Source organism: Halichoerus grypus, chromosome 10 (genome assembly GCF_964656455.1).
Source record: "Halichoerus grypus chromosome 10, mHalGry1.hap1.1, whole genome shotgun sequence".
Taxonomy (NCBI): domain Eukaryota; kingdom Metazoa; phylum Chordata; class Mammalia; order Carnivora; family Phocidae; genus Halichoerus; species Halichoerus grypus.
The window spans coordinates 62,769,239-62,783,647 of record NC_135721.1 but is presented as its reverse complement, the minus strand read 5'-3'; positions in this window follow the sequence as shown (position 1 = coordinate 62,783,647).

Sequence of the window (14,409 nt, the reverse complement as noted above, 5' to 3'; positions counted from 1 at the left end):
ACTTCTGAGTATAAATGATTTGAACCTTATATGTGAAACCATTGTTTGTTTTCTGTGATGGTGGCATTGAACACCTATGATGTGTCCCAATCATCATTAAAAATAGGCTCTAATCACACAGTAGTTTTGGCTGCCAGAATTTGTAGCTCCTTTCTTTTTCTTGCCTAATGATAAGGAGGAAAGGACTTAGGTTTTGTTTTCAGTAAGGACTTGAATTTTTATTCCATGTACTTTGAACGAGTTAGTTAGTGTTATGAGGTACTCCCATTTATTCACCTCTAAAAGGAAGGTAGTTATTCTTTTCTCAAAATTTGTTTCGCAAGATTTGTGTGTGTGTGTTTAGAAGATTTTATTTATTTGAGGGAAAGAGAGAGAGTGAGAGAGAGAGAGAGCATGAGCTAGGTGTGGGGGAGGAGCAGTGGGCGAGGGAGAAGCAGACTCTCTGCTGAGCAGGGAGCCAGATGTGGAGCTTGATCCCAGGAGCGTGGGATCATGACCTGAGCAGAAGGCAGACACTTATGTGATTGAGCCACTCAGGCCCCCCAGTTTTGAAAGGTTTTGAATAAAACTAGAAAGCACCCAGGAAAAGTGCTCACATGTATTAAAGACCTGATCACCGTTAGTCTTTCTAACATGAATATTTCTGTTCTAATTCCATAGTTTTAATGTTACAAGAGTTAAACCTATATTATAACATATTTAATAAAGCAATGGATAATTTTATGGTCCCATTTCAAGTGAGCTATGCCTTCTATATACACAAGCATTCTGTTTTTGACCATTCGGTAATAATGGTATTCTAATTTTAGAATATAGAAAGGAGAAGTGGAGTAATGTTTGTTGCTTTTCTCAGGTTGGAGAAATCAATAAAGTTATTTTTATAATTAGCTTAGGTATAAATTTAAAGCATTGATAAAAATCAGTAGTATTGTCATTGCTGCTATGAAAATTAGGTACTATAGATTCTTATATTTTAATGTAGCAGTTTGCAGCAGTAGTTAGTAAAGAAAAATCATTCAGTTTAAGTATCGTTGTTATTTGTATGGTAATTAAGCTTACGAAGACCAAAGTTTATGTTTAATATGCATAACAAGCAGAAACATTGGGGTGGTAAGCAAATTTAAAAGGTCTTATTATTCATTGCTGTACATATTGTGGCTTGGAAATGTTAAAGATAAAAATGTTATGGAATTACAATTGTTAACTATCTTAATACCAGGTAGTAGAAATTTTAATTTCACACATGAACAAAACTTCAGTGTTTTGAATAATTTTGTAGGCAAACATTTGATTCTGTGTTGTTTGTAATGCAAGTTTGTTCTAAACAGAAAGTACCGTCTTTCATTTTCTATTAGTTAGTCTTTAATCAACAAATATGGCACATGCTCAACCAAGCACTGTACTGGATATCAGGGCTGCAACCCTGACCCTACCTGTAAGACCTAATTAAAGCCTGTATTAACCCTGTCATTTGTGTGGCTAATAGGAAAGTATACAAGTAATCGAAAATACAAAATTATATGATAGTTGAAAACGTATGCAAAATCAAATGGAGAACTAGGGTAAGGGATACCTAAATCTTCCTGGGAAATTCCAGAAAGGCTTCACAGAGGAAGTATTGATTGAAATAAGACTTGGTAGACTTGGTATTTCTTAATTAGATACAGTAGGGGAGGACAAAGAAGACAAATTGTCCCTGGGATATAGAAGCATGAGAGAACATGGTATGTTCTGATTTTGCTATGGTTTGAGTACAGGATTCTTAGGGGAGAGTAACAAATAGTTAAGCAGGAGAGAGATAGTATACAATTCTGTAGCCTCATGCTAAAGTATGTAACTGTAGATATAGAAGTAGAGCTAGAACTAGAGATATATCCTATTTGTTCCTTTCTCTGGAGAACCCCGACCAATACCCTTCCCATCCTTCGCCTTCCTCCCCTTCCCATCCCCTCCTTCCCCTTTTTTCTTCTCTTCTCTCTTTTTTCTTACTATTATCTATCTGTCTATCTATCTATCTATCTATCTATCTATCTATCTATCTATCTACCATCTATCTGTCATCATTGAGAGGAGAATTAGACAAGAGAGGGATGAGAGACAGAGAGAGAGAGATCAAAAGAAAAAAAACACCAAAGTAGGAGGGGAGATTATTGGTGAGTGGCCATGAATGGGTGAGATCCTATAATCATGTGGCAGTTTTTCTAAGGTAATTTTGGGGACAGATACTTGATCATTTCTAATCCGATGTTGATATGATGCTGAACTTTTGGTTCTATAAATTGACTTGTAATCCTTTATTTTGCCCTTTAAGCTTGGTGTTTGAAATTGGTTTCTCTGGCATGTGGTGTTTGAAATTGGTCTCTCTGGCATGCAATCTTGGCTCCCTGTGGATTCATCTGGGAATTGTATTTTCTGGCTTTTCCTCTTCAGATCACCTTGGATCTACACTTTATCCTAGTTTCTAGCCCCAATCCCAGTCCACCTATTTGAACAGTCAATACTTTCTCTTTTTTTGAAGATTTATTTATTTGAGAGAGAGAAAGAAAGAGAGCAGGAGGAGAGGCAGAGGGAGGGGGAGAGAATCCTCAAGCAGACTGCCTGCTGAGCATGGAGCCTGATGTGAGGCTTGATCCCAGGACCCTGAGATCATGACCTGAGCCAAAATCAAGAGTCAGATGCTCAACCGACTAAGCCACATGGGCGCCCCTGAACAGTCAATATTTTCAAATGAAGCAGAGGCACTGTAATTTAACTAATAAAAAACAGTTATTTGATTTGCAAACTTCAAGAATGGATGACAACAGTAATTGAGAATTAGTGTTAGAATCTGACTTTAAGTGGTTTAAGGAATTCAAGTGAGGAATTGAATATGGGGCATGTTGGCTGATTTCAAAATTTTATCTGTGAAGAGACAAAGAGAAAGTGGTAGCTAAAAGACTTTGTTTTTTCCTAATTGTGATTCAACTTATGATGACTATATGCAGAAAGAAAGGAAACTCCAGAAATGGAATATTATATGACTCTGGAATAATAAAGGATAATGGATAGACTCAGGTTACAGAGATAATGGCACTGGCTGGGATACTAAGAACAGTTGGAAGTATTCATCTTCGGTGGAAAGAAAGACACCTACTCCTCTGCAATGATGGGAAGAGAGGTTGGGTGAGCTGCAAGTTTAGCTAAATCTCTAAGTAGAAAGGGAAAAAAATAGGTGTTGTTTTTTTTTTATGGCCCTCATTTCCTTTGTGAAATAAAACTCTTCTAAGAGTAAATTGTATAACAGGAGGTAGAAGGGTTGAAAAGACCGAAATATTTGGAATAGCTTTTGAGAAGAATCACAAAAGTCTAGGGTTTAGATACAGAAGCAAACCCAGGAGAGAGATGATAGAATCAAAGAAGAGGGAAGGGTCATGAACTCCATATCACAATCAATTAGGAGAGTGGGTATAGGGGAACCAAGAGAATGAAAGAGCTGAAGGAACAGGAGATTATAGTAGAATGTGCAGCTCTTGTGCTTGGGATTTTTAGACATGAAGCTATCTCAGATGATGACCAGGTCAAAAGACTGATCATGGTTCCTAAAATAGACAATGGATGACAGTCCCTGAAATCAAGTAGCTCCAGTGTAGAATGGGTCCTGTTGAAATTATTAGGTGACAATGACATTTGGGCTTCTGGGGAGCCATTGAGATGGATGTTTTAAGCTTTGCTAAATGTGGTGAGTACCCAGGAAGTCTGCAGATAATGCAGGCAAGAATGCATACAGAATAGTAGAGACACATGCTATGTGCCTAAAAAAAGGAGTGAATAGTGCATAATAGTGGAGTGAAATGGTCAAAAGTGACTGAGGAAATATTTGAAGATCTGAGTCTTTTCTACCAACTTTTGTACTTAAGAGATACACAGATGAGCCTAGAATTTGTTGCTGTCTCCTTGGTCTGAGATTAATTTTGAGAACACTTTATTAGTGGGTTTTTCAAATTCCTACACAGTATGAGGAATTGGAGAAGTTGGAAAATCTTAAATAAATGGCAGATTATCAGTATGTAAGTGATTGCTAGTACAAAAATTGAGAAATTGAGCAAAAGTATATGCAGATCAACTTTTACACTGGTATAGATCTGAGGAAGATCCATCTTTATTAAAGTGAATGATGACTGAAATCATAGGAATTGGATTGGCATTTATAAATGACTAGATCTAAAAAGAAGAAAAATGTTGATAACAAATGATGGGGGCTTATTATGCAAACAAAGGATGGGATTTGTCAATAAGCCTGAAAGAAAATTTTAGAGCTATCATGTCATGATATAAACAAATTCTTGTCTCCGTGAAACAAGCCATGTTTATATACGACAGTGAAGGAACTTACTAGACCAGAAAAATGATGGGAACTTACAAGCACCCTGGTTTCTGGAAAAGAGAGAAAAACAGACATTTGAACCTTTATAAAAACTCCAAAGAAGAAATTTTCCATACCCTTTTTGCCTTTTTCTTATTTCATAGTACTTAGTTCAGGTTCTAGTTAAAGGAAAGTTTTAAACCTCTAACTAGGAAAATTTGAAAAAACTTTTTTTTCCCCCTGAAGTATGCTGTAGTTGGCTGAGAAATACCAGAGAAATACTGCTTCTTAGCAGGTGTTAAGGGTACTTGAAACTGCTCACTCTGTTGTAGAGGAATAAACTTTGTAGCAAAAGCTCCAATTATGTCATAGTCAGGAATGTGTTCTAATGAATTGAAAAAAATGTGTATCATTTATTCTTCCACTATTTTTTTCTAAACTTTCACTCATCTGATCAGAAAAGGGACTTCTTTAAAGTAGATTAAGAATTCTCAGAAAAGATATGATATGTCTCTGATATATTGGGTTTTCTAAAGAAGAATCCAATATTTTGAGGCCAATAATTATGCATGAAAAGTCTCTTACAGGATGGTCAGCAAGCAAGGACTTAGTGCGATTATATATTCAGAGGAGTTGTCATGAGAGATGGGCAGTGGCATGAAGGATTGAATCTGAGAGGAAAGCATTAGAACAAGTTGGGTAGAAAATAACATTTTGGCTAATCTTCATGAAGAAGGGGATTATAAAAGTAGGTTGCTATGACTATTTTTTCCTTTTTAATTCTAGCATGGAAAAATTTTCCCAAGTAATAAGATTAATTTTAAAGATATGAATTGTTTGCAATGGCATTCATTCACAGGGCACTTGATTTGCTTTCTTAGCTCTTAATTTGATCACATAGAATTACCCAATGAAAATATTCTTAACTATTTTGATACTTTGTTATTAAGTGAAAAGATTTCAAGAGATTTTCTAGTACTATGTTTCAGTGTCAGGGGCTATATTTTACTTCTTTACCTTTTAATATTATCATATGCTTAATTGTCTTGAAAGTTTAGAGACATTCATGATTCAGGTAAGGAGAGACTAAGATACAAAATACAAGTAGAATATTAAGTTGTAGGGCAATAAGAATCATTTGGTTATAACGGATGCATTTCCATGAATAATAATCCCCCTCCACCTTTTCTAAAATGATCTCCAAATTTGACTATAAAAGATACCAGATTTTTCTTTTTTTTTTTTAAAGATTTTATTTATTTATTTGACAGAGAGATAGAGAGAGAGCACAAGTAGGCAGAGAGGCAGGCAGAGGGAGAGGGAGAAGCAGACTCTCCACTGAGCAGAGAGCCCGACGCGGGGCTCGATCCCAGGACCCTGGGATCATGACCTGAGCTGAAGGGAGCCGCTTAACCGACTGAGCCACCCAGGCGCCCTGATACCAGATTTTTCTAACATTTCTCTTAGATCTGTATAGGAAGCTAGGAAACAGTGACATAGATATAATGGAAAAAAACAGATTTTATGGAATGAGCAGGATGATTGTGTCTTTTAGAAAGGCACTTTAGGCTGCTTTGAATACTTTACATCTGATTTCCACGCTCTATAAATTATATTTGACTATTGTAAGTTCTCTATTTTGAAATTGTATTCAGCAGAAGAAGTGGAGCGACCTTCCATCCTCCTTACATTCTCATCCTGGTCTTTGGACAGGACATTTCACAGACGAAGTCCAGGCTCATTTGAGAAGGATGGATGGTCTGGGAATAGAATTCAGACTTTCTAGTGCACTCTACCACCTTCAGCTCCTATCCACACTCCCAGGACAGGATCAGTTGCTCAAGGATGCCTCAGCCTAGTGCCATCATATCAGAAATGGAGTTTATTTTTTCCCCATTCTTTTGTCTTTGTGTTTCTAGTTTTTGTTATGTTTCAAAAATTTTCCATTATATAACATAATACAGTGAACACCCACATATCCTCTACTTAAGTGTAAGAATTAATATTTCACCATATTTGCTTCATAGGTGATTGCAAATGGATATTACATTTTTATTATTTCCAAATTATTTTAAAGATAGTTGCAGGCATCACGATCCTTCACAATGAAGTGCAATATGCTTCTCTTTAAAAAAATTTTTTTTTTTTCTGGGGTGCCTGGGTGGTTCAGTCGGTTAAGCATCTGAATTTATCTCAGGTCATGATCTCAGGATCCTTGGATGGTGCCTGGTGTCCAGACTGGCATCCAGCCCCACGTCCAGCCCTGCATTCAGCCCCGAGTAAGGCTCCTTGCTCAGCAGGGAGTCTGCTTGTCCCTCTGCCTCTCCCCCCCCGGTGGTGCTCTCTCTCTCTCTCATAAATAAATAAATAAATAAATAAATAAATAAATAAATAAAATCTTTTAAAAATGACACTTTCTTATAGAATTGCAATACCATTTTCAGAGCCTAAGAATTTAAATGATTTCTTATTATTATTTAATGATCTGCACATGTTTAGATTGCCCCAGTTATTCCAAAAATCTTTTATAACATTTTTATAATCAGGATCTAATCATAGTTTATATAATACACTTAATTATGTCTTTTTTTTAAATTTCAGCTTTATTGAGGTATAATTGACATATAAAATTGTCAGATGAGTAAAGTATACATCATGGTGATTTGATATACATATACATTGTGAAAAGATTCCTCTCATTCAGTTAATTGACATATCCATTACCATAGCTTTTGTTTGTTTGTTTTGGTGAGAACATTTAAGATCTACTCTCTTAGCAATTTGAAGCATATAATACAGTATTGTTGACTGTAATCACTATGTTGTACATTACTAATCTTCTGATTGCAACTTTGTACCCTTTGATAAATATCTTCCCAACTCCCCAGCTTCCAGAATAGGATAACCACCATTTTCCTCTGTTTCCATTAGTTCAGCTTTCTTAGAATTCACATATAAATGATATCATACAGCATTTATTTTTCTCTCTCTGACTTATCTCAGCATAATGCTCCCAAGCTTCATCCATGTTATCACAAAAGGCAGGATTTCCCTCTTTCTCATGGCTGAATAATATTCCATTGTGTAAATATATTACATCTCCTTATTTATTTATTGGTTTATGGACACTCCAGTTGCTTATATATCTTCATTATTGTAAATGATGCTGCAATGAACATGAGAGTACAGATATATCTTCAATATCCTGATTTTATTTCCTTTGTATGTACACCCAGAAATGGGATCATATGGTATTTCTATTTCTATTTTTGTGTGTGTGTGTGAAACCTCCATACTATCTTCCATAGTGGATGCACCATTTTACATTCCCACCAGTAGTGCACGAGGGGTCTTTTTTCTCCATATCCTTGCTAACACTTGTTATCTGTTGTCTTTTTTGATGATAGCCATTCTAAAAGATGTAAAGTGATATATCATTGTGGTTTTTGATTTGCATTTTCCTGGTGATTAGTGATGTTGAGCACCTTTTCATGTACCTGTTGGCCATTTGTTGTCTTATTTAGAAAAATATCAATTCAGTTTCTCTGTCAGTTTTTTTATCAGATTGTTATTTTGCTATTGAGTTGTATGAGTTCTTTATATATTTTGGATATTAATCTCTTATCACATTTATGATTTGCAAATATTTGTCTCATTCTGTAGGTTTCCTTTGCTGTGCAGAAGCTTTTTTTAGTTTGAATAGTTCCACTTGTTGATTTTGCTTTTGTTGTCTTTGCTTTTGGTCTCAAATCCAAAAAATCATTGACAAGACCAATGTCAAGGAGATTACCCCTGTTTTCTTCTAGGAGTTTTATTGTTTTAGTTCTTACATTTAAGTCTTTAATCTATTTTGAGTTGATTTTTGTGTATAATATAAGATAGGGGTCCAGTTTCATTATTTGCCCATGCCTATCCAGTTTTCCCAACATAATTATAGATGAGACTATCCTTCCCCTATTGTATATTCTTGGCTCCTTTTCATAAGTTGATTGAACATATATGCAAAAGTTTCTTTCTGGGCTATTTTTTTTTTCCATTGTATGTATTAGTCTATGATAATACTATACTGTTTTGATTATTATAGTTTTGCAATATACTTTGAAATCAAGAAGTGTGATGCCTCCAGCTTTGTGCTTCTTTCTCAAAATTGCTTTGGTAATTCTACATCTTTTGTGGTTCCATACAAATTTTAGGATTGTTTTTACTATTTCTGTGAAAAATTGCATGGGGATTTTGATAGTGATTGCACTGAATCTGTAGATTGCTTTGGGTAATATGGATGTTTTAACAATATTGATTTTTCCAATCCAGGAACACAGAATATTTTCCATCTCTTTGTGTCTTAAATTTCTTTCATTAATGTTTTATAGTTAGTGTTCCATGTATAGATCTTTCATCCTCTTGGTTAAATTTATTCCTAAGCATTTTTTTATATTAATGTAAATGAGATTAATCTTGTAATTTCTCTTTCTGACGGCTCCTGCTAGGCATAAGTATAGAAATGCAACTGAATTTTATATAGTGATTTTATATTTTATATTTTGAAAATTTACCAAATTTGTTTATTAGTTTAACAGGTTTTGGTGGAGATTTTAAGGTTTTGTATATATAGCATCATGCCTTTTGTCTTTTTCTTGCCTAATTGTTCTGGTGAGGACTTCTAGTACTATGGAATGAAAGTGATGAGAATATGCATACTTTTCTTGTTCCTGATCTTAGAGGAAATCTTTCAGCTTTTCACCATTTAGTATGTTAGCTGTGGGCTTGTCCTGTAGGGCCTTTATTATGTTGAGGTACTTTCCCTCTATACCCACTTTGTTGAGAGTTTTTATCATAAATGGATGTTGAATTTTGTTAAATGCTTCTTCTGCATGTATTGAGATTATCATTTAATTTCATCCTTCATTTTGTTAATGTGGTGTATTACATTAATTGATTTGCAGATGTTGAACAATCCTTTCATCCCTGGAATAGATTCCACGTGATCATGGAGTATGATTCCTTTTCTTTTTTTAAGATTTATTTATTTTAGAGAAAGAGCATGTACAAGTGGGGGGAGGGGCAGAAAGAGAGGGAGAGATCCTCCAGTGGACTCCCTGTTGAGCACAGAGCCCGATGTGGGGCTTGATTCCAGGACCTGAGAATCATGACCTGAGCCAAAATCAAGAGTCAGATGCCCAACCAGCTGAGCCACCTGGGCACCCCTGATTCTTTCAATATACTGTTGAATCCAGTTTGCTGTTTTGTTGAGGATTTTTATGTCTATTTTATTAGGGATATTGGCCTGTAATCTTCTTTTCTTGTAGTATTCCTGTCTGGTTTTGGTACCAAGGTAATGCTGGCCTTATAAAATGAATATGGAAGTGTACTTTCTATTTTTTGGAAGAATTAGAGAAGGACTAAGTATTACTTCTTCTTTAAATGTTTAGTAGAATTTTCCTGTGAAGCCATCTGGTCACTTTTCTTTGCTGGGAAGTTTTAATTTCTGATTCAGGCTCCTTACCAATAATTGGTCTCTTCAAATTTTCTATTTTTTTATGATTGAGTTTTGGTAGTTTGTATGTTCCTAGGAATTAATCCATTTAGTCTCAGTTGTCCAGTTTTGGGGTGTATGATTGATCAGAGTAGTCTCTTATGATCATTTTTATTTCTGTGGTATCAGTTGTAATGTTTCCATTTTCATTTCTAATTTTAGTTAATCAAGGCCCCTTTTTTTCTTGGTGAATATAAAAAAGTTTTTCAATTTTGATTATCTTTAAAAAAATAGCATGTAATTTCATCTATTTTATTGTCTTTTTAGTGTCTATTGCATTTATTTCTGCTCTGATCTTTGTTATTTATTTCCTTCTACTAACTTTGGGCTTTGTTCTTTTCTTTCTAGTTCCTTTAGTGCACAGATGCAGAATAGAGACTAAAGAAGCAATGAATGGAAAAATAAATGAAGAAATATTTTTTTAAAAACGGAAATATTTAAACATTTCAAAACCTACAATGAGGTTAATTAAAATTTTGATTAGACAAATTGCCACTGTCCTTTGTAAATGCACAATGTCTGTTATCTTTCCACCAAATAACAAAGGGCAGAATTTGCAGCTAGCTGTGGTAATCTTTCATGAGGATCACAAAATAATATGTTGTGCACATATTTTTTTTTAAAGTATGCCATCTTAGAATTCAGTCTCTTAAAAGATTGTCCATGGTTTCTTAAAATGTGTACATGGCCATAAAATTATCAGTGGTGTATCTTCACCATTTGATCAATAGGTTTGTTTACCCTCAAAATAAAATACTATTTTAATGTTTATATATGTAAAATGTATTTAAAAATTTATCACTGACTCTGTACTGTATCCCATACTCACCATTAACGGGGGCATCTAATTAAATACATCAAGTGAAAATATCTCCAGGGAAATCTTGTTGAAGTGTGTGCATTGCAATTGTTTAAAAAAAATATTCAATGCAATTCATGCAATTCAAAAAATAATAAAAATATAAGCAAGCAGAATTATACTATAATGATAGCTATCCTACTCCATTAATCATTTCTAGTACCCACATGGAAAATAATAATAAATAAAGCAATATGCTATGAATTCAGGTATACATGCAATTTTTTAAAATAATTCAAACCTATATGTTACTCTGTAAGTCTAACAAATAAGTTTACATTATACTACTCTGCCAAATAACCTTGTATCTGGAGTATTTTAGGAATTGTGGAAGAGTGGCCATACTATTGTACTCAGAAAAATTCCACACACATGAAAAAAATCACAGAAAATATTTTAAATTATCAGAGTTAACAAAAGCTATAATGAAGTCTGTTCAGATTTTCAGTAACATAAAATTGGAAGAGAGAGGATTTATTTTTGTTTTAGTATTTTGGTTTTTAGAAGTAGTAAGTAGGCAATTGCTTCATCTCTGTCTAGTTTAGCATTAAGAAATTGTGTAGTGAATTTGTATCATAGAAAGGTAACAAAGTAATTTATGTGAAAAAGTTGACAGACTTAATATATAAATGGACAATGGCCAAACATATACAGAAATACAACTCTGGGGGCACTTGAGTGGCTCAGTCAGTTAAGCGTCTTGACTCTTCATTTTGGCTCTGGTCATGATCTAAGAGTCCTGGGATTGAGCCTCGCATTGGGCTCTGTGCTCAGTGGGGAGTCTGCTTGAGGATTTCTCTCCCTTTCTCCCCCCTCCTCCAGCTCTTTCTCTCTTTTTCTCTCTAAAATAAATAAATAAATCTTTAAAAAAAAAGAAAAGAAACATAACTCTGGTCCAAAGTCTGCAGCAAGCAGCCCAGGAAACCAACCTTTGTACAGTAACCACCCAGGAAGCCAACTTAGTATCTGTAAGTCAGACTTGTAGGAAGTAAGACCACCATCTCTAGCAACAATCCAGAAAGCCAAACAATAATCCTGTAATGATTGGCCTCAAGATCCGGACCTAATTAAAAACTGACAGCTTCTCTAATTTTTATACCAGCTTTCAACTTAGGACGAACCAGAGAGAGCTAAGTATGTACCTCTAACCAATCATATAGGATGCCCCACTTCTACTTAGCCCATTTATGCTTTGCCCATGCCAACAGCCTCCAATCAGGAATTTGTCCCCTTTTTCTACTATTCTAGGCTTTCTCATTCCTCTGCCTATTATATTGTTGGAAAAATACTACCAGGTCTAAAGAAACTAGGTTAATGAAATACTGTTAGAATCTGCCATTTACTCTCTTATCTTCTTTATTACCATTCAAGGCATCTTCTTTCCCAAAATTCTTCCTGTCTGGTCATCTATGGAATTATCACTGTGACTGTTTTCTTGTATCTGCAAATTATCCTTTATCAACTCTTTAAATGTCTTCATTCTTTCTAATTGGTAAATCATGGAACCCTATTCTGTTTTCTCCTTTGTTCTTTTCTAGGAAGATTCAGCAAAGTATTTTGGTCTTTTGGACCAGGTGATAATTAACTTCTGCTTTCTGTCTGAGAATTTTTTCTATTCAGACATTTGCCTTTCTGAATTTCTATAATTAGCACATTCAAATGGCCTCAAATGGGGCGCCTTGGTGGCTCAGTCGGTTAAGTGCCTGCCTTCGGCTCAGGTCTTGATCTGGGAGTCCCAGGATCAAGCCCCACATCAGGCTCCTTGCTCAGCAGGGAGTCCGCTTCTCCCTCTCCCTCTGCCCCTCACCCTGCTCATGCTCTCCCTCATGCTCTCTCTCTCTCAAATAAATAAAATAAAATGACCTCAAATGTTGATTGTAGAAATGCCTATATGATTCTCTTTTTTAAAATTAATTAATTTATTTATTTTTGAGAGAGATAGTGTGCAAGAGCAGGTGAGAAGGGGTAGAGGGAGAGAGAGAATCTTAAGCAGGCTCCATGCCCAGTGCCTGAGCCTGACGTGGGGCTCGAGCTCATGACCCTGAGATCATGATCTGAGGTGAAATCAACAGTCTGACCCTTAACCTACTAAGCTACCCAGGTGCCCTGTGATTCTCTTTGAAATTCAACATTGTGATAAAAGAGGACTATCAGTGCCTCAGGCTTCTAGAAAGAATGTAGATCTAGGACAGTATCATTTGAAGCTTGTTAGGATTGCAGCTTTTTTTTTTTGCATCAACAAAGTGTATTACGGATGCAAAGGACCTTGAAGATAATCTAATCAAAACTCTAATCATGCCAAGAAGGAAATAGAAGTTCAAGAAGATTTCACAGGTTGTACAATGTAACAATTCTCTAGAATCTTTCTGAAACTGCTGCTCAGTGTTCTCAAAGCATTTAGTAAGTACCTTGCCATGGTAGAGACAGATTCCCTAACTGTCTTCCTAGTCCACATAGATATGGACAGTCTCAGGGAAATTGGGGTATTTCCAGTGATCTTTAATTAGCTACCTCTTCAGATCAAACTTAGTTTAATAATGTAACATTTCTCTGGCAGGCTGCCAGTATCAGAAAAATAAAGGAATGTCCTCATAATATATAACAGTGAATGACAAAAGTTAACAATGACAGAAGTACCTGCATATACAGAAGCAATGGCACAGAATACATTGAACATGATTTTGTTTTCCCTACAGTGCATTTCAAAGAATTACTTTTCAAAGTGGCATTTTTGTCTCTTCTTTCTTAAAAAATGGCAATACAATTCTGAATGGCTACAGAAAGACTTATGCCATAGTGAGATTGTTATTATTGAAGAATTTATTTTTCATCCAGCGAAAAGTAATACCCTATAATTATCAGTTTTATTGCAGATATATTACTGCATCAGAAGAATCAGACATTTTATTCAAAGCAAACATCTGGGACTATATAAATTCTAAGGTTAGGAAGAGTAATACTTGCCAGACAACAATGACAAATACAGGTAAATCCCCTGCTTTTCCAAAGTTCATGTTCCACCCCTTTGCTTTTACAAAGACCCACATTAGTACCTGTTTTCACTAACCAAAAGAAATTCGGAGAGGAATTTTGCTTTTATAAAAAAAAGACAAAAAAGACAAAAATAGCATTCAGCATTTGTTTTACAGCAGGCTGTTATATATACACAACACACGCCCAGAGCAGAGAGTGGCACCTTGGAGCTCCTTCCCCGGGAACCACACTCGGTATCTCAGCATCAAGCTGCCATAGCCTTGAACTATGTCTGTGAGCATCAGTGCTTTATCTCAATTTATTTTGTGCACCATTAGTAAGATGTTTTCTAAGGTATCAGAAAAGCCTAAGAGAGGTGATTTTGCGGGTCTGGGAATGCTCGGAAAATTTTACATATAAATTAATGGTAATTGTTTCTTTGCTTTATATCATTTCAGCTTAGGAAAACTTTCATAGGAACACTCTACTTTTGGACAGCAGGGGAAACCTGTACTAGAAATAATTCATTATTTTTTTTTTTAAGATTTATTTATTTATTTGAGAGAGAGAGCACATGAGCAAGGGGAAGGGCAGAGGGAGAGGGAGAGGGAGAGAGAATCTCAAGCAGGCTCCACACGGAGCCTGACTCTGGGTTCCATCCCAGAACCCTGAGGTCATGACCTGAGCCGAAATCAAGAGCCC